Below are 9,328 nucleotides of genomic sequence, written 5' to 3' on the forward strand. Positions count from 1 at the left end.
GGCGCTGGACGAGTCCAACTGCGGGCATTGCGCGGACCTTCCGGCCCGCGTGCTCCGGACCCGCCACGATGTGGCTCGTGGCCTATTCGGGATGAGGCCCACTGCCGCCAGCATGCCACTGGTGGGCCCTCCCGGTGACGGGAGCATCGTCTTGTCGCTCCACCAACCCCAACAGTCGCCCCGTTTCCCGGTCTCACTCCCCGAGAACTGCTTCCGCCCTCCTGCCAACATCGCGGAGTTTGTATCCTTTAGCCAGGAGGAGGGGGATGACTCGATGTCCATCTCGGCTTCGGAGAGGGAGGATTGGGCGGGATAGGATTCCAATCAGCCAGACAGTATGGGGTCCCCAGACCTCCAGGAGGAGCTCATGAGGGTTCTGTCAAGGGCTGTCCAGGAGTTGGAGCTTACCTGGAGTACACCAGAGAAGCCTGCCAGGAGTAAGCTTGACTCCTGGTATTTCAGGTCCACCTGGAAAGCTGACTCGAGGACTTCGGTCCCCTTTTTCCCCGACGTGCATGAGCAGCTGGTGAAAACATGGTCTGCGCCCCAATCTGCGCGCGTTCACTCTGCCACCCAGGCCATTTTTTCCCACGTGGATGGAGCGGAGGCCCACGGGTACGTGCGCTCTCCCCCAGTCGAGGAGACCGTCGCTGCGCACCTGTGTCCTGCAGCAGCCAAGACCCTAGGCTCAGACATAAGCCTCCCCTCAAAGCCGTGCAGGACCACCACCCACCTTGCCAATAAAGCATAAGCGTCTGATGGCGAGGCGGCTTCCGCGCTGCACGCCATGGCAGTGCTGCAGGTTTTTCAGGCGAAGCTCCTGCAGGCCACTAAGGATCTGCGCGTGACGACGGACTTTGCGCTGATGGCGACGAAGCGAGCGTCCCAGGCTGTGGGTAAGGCCATGGGTTTTATGGTCGTCCTTCAGAGGCACCTTTGGTTAAACCTAGCTGACCTCAAGGATGCTGACCGTAAAGTGCTGCTGAATGCTCCTGTGACTCCCTCTGGCCTTTTTGGTAATGCTGTGGAGTCCATTACTGAGCGCCTCGCGGAGGCTCAAAAGTGCGCCAAAGTCATGAGTCACGTAATGCCGAGGCACGCTTTCCAGCAGCAGACGGTGAGATCCAGATCCTCCAGATCCAGACCCGCGACGTGACTCTCGCCCGCTGCCAGCGGCTAAGCCATCGTCCTGACGGTCTGAAGAGAGGAGGAGAGTGCGTGAGCGGCCCGGCTCCCAAACGCCACAAGTTTTCAAACGTTTGTGTGTTGGATGTTCATTCAATAAAAATGCATACATTATCACAAAATGAGCAATTTCCTCCTCACTCAGTCAGTGCGGTGGCGATCGCCCCGCCTCAGAGCAGGGCAGAGCCGCCGCCCACACACTCGCCAGCGCATCCAACGACCAAGCCGCTAAAGCCGCTATGTCAGTTTCTGAGAGCGTGGGAAGTTATACCGGGAATCTCGCGCTGGCTACTTGGTGTGATAGAGCGTGGGTATACCCTTCAATTCAAACGCAGACCACCTTGTTTCAATGACGTGGTGCAGTCTCTAACTGCATTTCGTGGTACCCAAAAGAGATGGGGGACTCCGCCCGATTCTAGATCTCAGGCCCATCAACAGAGCGCTTTACAAGCGTCCATTCAGGATGATAACGCTGAAACAAATCCTGGCGCAAATTCGCCCTGGGGACTGGTTTGCGTCCGTGGATTTAAAGGACGCATACTTTCACATTCAGATAGCACAGCATCACAGACGCTTTCTGAGGTTTGCTTTCGAGGGCACAGCGTACCAATACTCTGTTCTCCCGTTCGGGCTGGCTTTGGCCCCTCGCACTTTCTCGAAGTGCATGGATGCAGCACTTTCCCCCCTCAGAGCGAGCAGGTTGCGCGTTCTCAACTATCTGGACGATTGGCTGATTTTATCTCAGTCCCAGGAAACGCTAGTCAGCCATTAAACACGCTGATTCGTCACTTGGAGTCCCTAGGGCTATGTGTCAACATGCAGAAGAGCATTCTCGCCCCGAGTCAGTCTATAACATATCTGGTGCAGCGGTATGTCATCTGGGCTTACTACACATGTGCCCCCTGCAATTATGGTTGAAATCTCGAGTCCCTAGGACGGCGTGGACTTTGGGCCGTTTGCGCATCGCAGTCTCCTGCGGCTGCATCGAAGCTCTGAGGCCGTGGCGCAACCCAGATCTCTTCAGCCGGGGGGTTCCCCTGGGCTTGGTGACGTCGCGCGTTGTGGTCACGACAGACGCATCGACTCGTGGCTGGGGAGCAGTGTGCGAGGGCATGACGGCTAAAGGATTTTCGGCCGCAGCTGGAACAGCGACAGGTACTGATTTGCACCGACGCCTCATTTCGTTCCCCGCTGGGCGGGCAATCGATCGGTAGGCACGCGCTGGTGGTGAGTTTTCTTAAGGGAGCGAGGAGATTGCATCCCCCACGTCCGCCTTCAGTCCCGCCCTGGGACCTAGAGGTGGTGTTAAGAGCATTTTCACAACCACCATTCGAGCCTTAAGTATCCATTGCTGTGAAGGAGCTATCTCTCAAATTGCCCTCGCTTCGGCTAAGCGCATGGGGGATTTACATGCGTTTTCTGTGGACAGTGACTGTATTCGCTTCGGACCCGGTGACTGCAGCGTCACTCTCCGGCCGAGGCTGGGCTACGTGCCTAAATCACTATCTACCCCCTTCAGAGCGCAGACTGTTTCGCTGTCTGCCCTGTCTTCTGAGTCATCGACCTCGCGTGATGCGGACGCTCAGACTTCGGTGTGCCCCGTCAGGGCCTTGAGGATTTACATTGACCGTTCAGCCAACTTTCGGCAATCTGACCAGCTTTTCGTGTGCTACGGTGGTTGTGCGTAGGGTCGGGCCATGTCAAAACAGACTTTCCCACTGGATTGTGGATGCTATCACGGCTGCTTATACAAGCCAAGGTTTGGAATGCCCCTTTCACATTAGGGCCCACTCAACAAGAGCTATCGCCTCCTCCTGGGCGTGGTCGAGAGGTATGTCTATTCAAGATATATGCTTTGCAGCCGGCTGGTCTTCCCAGAATACCTTCGCCAGGTTTTACAAGCTGGACGTTCAGTCCTTAGCCTCCCGAGTGCTGTCGGTGAGTGACTGATTCATGTTTATGCTATCGCTATTCGTGTGTTGCTGCCTCGATTATCATGTTATGTGTTATGCTGTTTAACACCGTTATCTCTGTGCAGCCCCTGACAATAATGTTGTTGCTTCTGCCCTGTTCTCAGCGCAGCCAACGTTATTAATGACCAGATATGCAAATTTCGTATGCCTGGGCTTTAGACGCTCATTGGCTTATCTCCACCTATCAGCTGCGAGCCCGCCTAACAAGCGTCGCTATTGGTTGGGAATTGTGTGTGTTCTATCTTCACTGAGTGTATAACTTGTACAGGCTGCTCGTAGCCTCTTTCACAGCGGGATTGAATATCATTCCCATAACGGAGCAATATCTCTGTGATGTTTCGTGAAAGCTATCGTAACCACGGTTCCCTGAGAGTGGGAACGAGACATCACAGTGGTCGCCGTGTTCGCTGCTCGATCAGCTAAGCTGCGTTCAGTATCAGATTCTGACGTAATTGTCGCGTGCACCGCATTTTATACTGCCTCTTGAGCTCATCAGTATTTGCATGCGATTTGCATACTTTGCATACTCAATTGGCCAGTCATTTGGACTGGCGGGAGCCAATAGGACTTCAGGAAAGGTTTGAAGGGAAGGAGTTCCCATAACGGAGAAATATCTCCGTGATGTCTCGTTCCCGCTCTCAGGGAACCGAGGTCACGATAGTAACCGGAGCGTTTTCTTCACTCGCTCGCTGACGGAATACCTCTTTCTGGCGAATTCTCTCGTCAGAAACAACAAAGTGCAAACGTGTGTACGAATCTGTAAGATATTAATTTCACAGTGTAAACAGCTTCAGTGATTTTAATGGGAGTTTTTGAGAGTGCTTGAACTAGACTGTCAGGGAAAATGTTCTTTGATAATGTAATTGTTCTTTGCTCTCTTTCTGTAGGCTAAGTGTTATGATTAGTAGCCTAACTTACAATGTTTTTATTCACATTAACTTTCAATGTTAAATTCACATTAAATATAAACTCAGTCGTATTAAAAATGTTATGGCATGACATCCATATCTGTTAATTAAGTAAACAGACAGGTTTTATGCATAGTTAATAGATTACCTTATTAGGTTACTTTGGCCATTGCCCACTATAGATCAACATAATCTATAAAAGTGAGAATCAAGATATTTCATGATATAGTTAATGCATTTGGGGATGTTTCGAATAAAAAGGAGAAAATAAATAAAACAAGTGCAGTTATGGCTGCTGTGTGTCACATGACAACCCCCCTCCCAACTCGTGCCCTCTCAAAAATAATGAGTGCATGACGCCCCTGGGTGGTGCTGTTACCAAAATGATGTGGCCTGCTCAGTGTGAGGTGACAATGGCACATACAAAGTTTGGTGTAAATATGTCAAAACTTTGCAGAGATACAGCCTCAGATGCAATTTGGCATCTTTCCAGCAAATTCATTGATACGCTAAACGGAAACCTTTTTGTATATCGATACGAATTCCAAAACTTATTGCCAACTTGGTCTGAAGATGATCCGAGTCAAATTTGGTGAAAATCGGACAAACGGTCTAGGAGAAGTTCGAAAAAGTAGGTTTTTAACATGAATCAAAATAGCGGACAGGAAGTTCAGCCAATTATGGCAAAATTGGTATTGATGTTCTCGGCTTAATCCAAGGAATCTATCAAAACCAGTTTCATTACATTAGGCTAGTTTAAACAAAAGTTATTAGCATTTTTAGAAATGTCATTATAACTTTTGACCACAAGGTGGCCCCAAACTTTTTGAGTAACATCAGGGCATGGTGCCCGAAGAAGCATACCAAGTTTCGTAACGACACGTCAATGCGTTAGAAAACTATAACATTTTACTTCAAAATTCAAAATGGCCGACGCCCAAAATGGCTGAAATAGGAAAATTGGGTATCATTCGATTCAGCATGCTGCACCTAATCAAAAGAGACAAAAGTTTTTGGCCGAACCATTCAGAAGTTATAAGCAAAAATATGCACTTTTCATATCTCCTGACCACTAGGTGGCACAGTGGCGAAACAAAAAAAACAAAATCTACTTTTTGTCTAATTCGTTTGTGCGTTATTCGAGAACCGTTTGATTAATCAACTTGAATTCCATAACTTTTTGCCAGCATGGTCTTAAGATGATCTGAGCCAATTTTGGTGAGAATCAGACAAACCGTCTAGGATGAGTTAAAAAAAAGTAGGTTTTTCGAACAATTAAAAATAGCGAAAAAATGAAACTTTTTGAATTTTGGTGTTCATTCGACTCGGCATGAGCCAAGGATTCAGAGGAAAATTAATTTTCTTTCTGTGCCTTACAGTTCAAAAGTTATTAGCATAAACATGAGTGAAACTTTGGACAAGTGGTGGCGCTAGAGAGTTTGAGTTAGAGTCTCCAAACTTGCTAATGCTACAGTTAATGTTGAGACTGTCCTCAATCAGTGTGCCAAATTTCACAACTTTCCCGCAAGCGGTTCTAGTATGGGCTGCCATAGAATCAAGAGCGGAAGAAGAAATGGAAGAAGAAGAAGAAGAAGAATAGGAACGCCAATAGATACACCTTCGGTGCTTGGCCCCTAAATATTCTATGAAGTATGATTAACTTTTAAGAATAAATTTATGGATGAAAAATGTCAGTTTCCATTTCATATGTTTGCAAGTAGAGTATACTATGTGTTTTATATAATGTTTTCATAGCCTAATGGTTTTGCCTTTTTATGTATATATTTATTTAATAGCCTATTTAGGAGAAAATTAGCTCCATACAGCCATGATATCAAGTATAACACTTTCTCTATGGCAATCAGAGTGTGCACTGAATACTCCATAATCATACAAAATTAGGCATTTTACTGTTTCTTTTAACAACCCCATAGGTTTAGCTTATCCATATACTGTAACTGAGATAGCAAATCCTATGTAAGCTATAATTTAGGCCAATTATTTATTTGTTCAAATCAGTCACATTCAAATAGAAAGTACATCTATAGACAACATAACATTGCCCAAGTGGCTGATTTTATATTGTTGCCTACAAACTACGTAAATTATTAGACCGAGTTCAACCCAAAGCCCCGAAAACACCAGCAAGCATAAACACAAAAATTAGAATAACATGTTCTATCATCAACTATATTTAACAAAATTAAGCCATCCTACCCTAAATCCTAAATTCGCAGGATCACGGTCATTTCAGCGTCTCAGGGGCTGTCAGTAACTTAAAGCTTAAAGCTTAAAGCTTAAAGCTTCTAGTAACAGACTCAACTTGATAAAGGCAGAGTTATGGACATTGGTGCTAAATGGAGCACCAAAATTACACAACAACTAAGAGTAGGTTTCGGCAAGACTCGTGTTAAATAGGCTATATATATATATATATATTTATTTATTTATTTATTTATTTATTTTTTCTAAATGGAGACAAAGCTCTTAAGCGTATTCAAGGTCATTGTCAATCGCCCATTGTTATGACTTGAACCCAGAACCGAACACAGAATCAGGATATGCTTCTGATTAGCATTTTGTAGTTTCTTAACACAGCTAATTAATTAAGCTTGAGATGATATAATGCATTTTTCACTAAAATGCATGATTTGTCTGACAGAATGTAAAACAAAAATACAAAACATTACTTTAAAAACAAACCGGATAAGGTTTCAAAGCATTTAGTAGTGATAATAAAAGGCATCTGATTAGGGGGAACCCAGGTGCACAAGTGCAGGCATCCTGCTTGCAGTCATGCTGGGTGCTTCAACAATCGTGTGTTCTTGCCCTTACAGCCATTCAATATGAGCACATAATCTATTTTCATATAATGTCAAGTAATTCTGCCTTTCTAATTTTAGATATACTAACATCGTATGCTCTCAAATAGATAGTGTAAAGCACTTGTTTGCACAGTGTTATAACACATATGCTGTATCACATTGTCTGTGGAAACAGGAAAGTTTGAATCTATTTATGATGCTTTTATGTATGATAGCTGAATGGACATATGGCTCAATAGCTTTGTTCACAAAGGCTGATGGATTTTCCTATTTGGCAGAGCACTTACCTAATGGAGGGTTGAAAAGCTTCCTTCTGGCAGTGCATTTAAAAAGACGGGTGATGTTTGCTCTCACTCCAGCAGTGCGTCTAAAGAGTGTAAAGACCTTGTTGGCTTAATAGCGATATGAGGTTTCACAAATATATATTTTATGAGAGCCAAACCACAGGAAGGGCATTTTTGTGCAAGTCTCACTTGGCCAATACAGAACATCTGTGATTTTTTTTTTTACATGTTAATGGATATTACAGTGACAGCCTATGTGATTTTGCAGAACATGTGGAGAGAAATAAATTTATTTATTAAGTATTGATTTATATTAGTTGGAAAGCCTATTTGCCATTACATTGGATGATAGCATGTTTTAAATGGCCAAAAAGCTTTGGTAATTGTGACCGGCTCTGTGACTGGCATTCAATTTGCCCAGTTTCAAGTGATACAGTGTAATTTACTCTACAGGACCTATTGAGTGTGCCAAATATAATGAACTGAGTAGCAGACTAGGTAAAAATCTAATTTCATACTAAAATTAAGTAGTGACTTACTTTCCTTAAGTAGCTATTAGTTTATTTTCCTTTATTAGACTATGAACATGATGGCTATGCAAATGGGTATTTAAACACCTGTCACGTTTTTATTATCATATTTCTTATTTTGGCATTGTAATTTCAGAAAAGAGGGCAAGGCAAGGCAAGGGAAGGCAAGTTTATTTCTATAGCACATTTCATACACAATGGCAATTCAAAGTGCTTTACATAAAAGGAAGTAAAATAATCATTTAAAAAATAATCACAACAATAAAAACAAGGAATTTAAAAACCTACTGTTAGTGATGTGCTCTTAACACAAACAAACATTCTCAAGCTTTGTTCAACCTCTTTCCCACTAAGTGGAAAATCCTCCCAAAACACCTAACTATTCCACTACTTCACCCCCTACTTACTTTGACCATCATAAACCAAACAAATAGAACTCAGATGGTCTACTGTCAACTGATTAACCAACAAACTTGTCTTTCTTTGCCCATTCTCTTTACCTCATTCACAGCACTTACTTTAACTTTCTTTTTAAACTTTTTAAATGATTTAAAAATTGATTTAAAATGAATTAAAACAGTTAACAATAGAAAAAGATTACATATAATACAGTGCAATCAGTTCGGACATAGCACAGTGCTCATTCAGTAAATGTACAGCTAAACAGATGAGTTTTGAGTCTGAATTTAAATGTGACTAATGTTTTAGCACATCTGATCTCTTCTGGAAGCTGGTTTCAACTGCGGGCGCATTAATAGCTAAAAGCGGACTCCCCTTTTTTTGTGTGAACCCTTGGTTTTTCTAACTGACTCGATCCTAATGATCTGAGTGGTCTGTTAGGTTTATATTCAGTGAGCATATCTGAAATGTATTTAGGTCCTAGGCCATTGATTGATTCATAAATTAGTAAAAATACATTAGAATCAATCCTAAAAGTAACTGGAAGCCAGTGTATGTACTTGAGGACTGGTGTGATATGCTCAGATTTTCTGGTTCTAGTCAGAATCCTGGCAGCAGTGTTTTGGATGAGCTACAGCTGCCTAATTGTCTTATTGGGAAGGAAACCATTACAATAGTCCACCCTGCTGGTGATAAAGGCGTGAATAAGTTTCTTCAAGTCTTCACAGGAACCAAAACATCTAATTCTTGCAATGCTTTTGAGATGATAGTATGCTGATTTAGTTACTGCTTTGACATGTCTACTGAAACTAAGGTCTGTCTCCAGAATCACACCAAGATTCTTGACTTGATTTTTAGTTGTTTGACCCCTAGAGTCAAGGTATGCATTCACCTTGAGAACTTCATCTTTGTTTCCAAATGCAATGAATTCAGTTTTCTCCTTGTTTAACTGAAGAAATTCTGGCACATCCAACTGTTAATTTCATCAATGCATTGGCAGAGGGAGTCAATGGGGCTGTAGTCATTTGGTGATAAGGCTAGGTAAATCTAGGTATCATCAGAATAGCTGTGATAGGCAATTTGGTTCTTTCTCATTATTTGACTTAGTGGGAGCATAAACAGGCTAAACAAGAGCGGTGCAAGAATTGAGCCTTGTGGGACTCCGCATGTCCTGGACGTCCACTTAGACTTCTCCTATACTCACATAATAACCCCTCCCTTCTA

This window comes from Sinocyclocheilus grahami, unplaced genomic scaffold (assembly GCF_001515645.1).
Source record: "Sinocyclocheilus grahami isolate Dianchi unplaced genomic scaffold, SAMN03320097.WGS_v1.1 scaffold454.1, whole genome shotgun sequence".
Classification (NCBI taxonomy): Eukaryota; Metazoa; Chordata; class Actinopteri; order Cypriniformes; family Cyprinidae; genus Sinocyclocheilus; species Sinocyclocheilus grahami.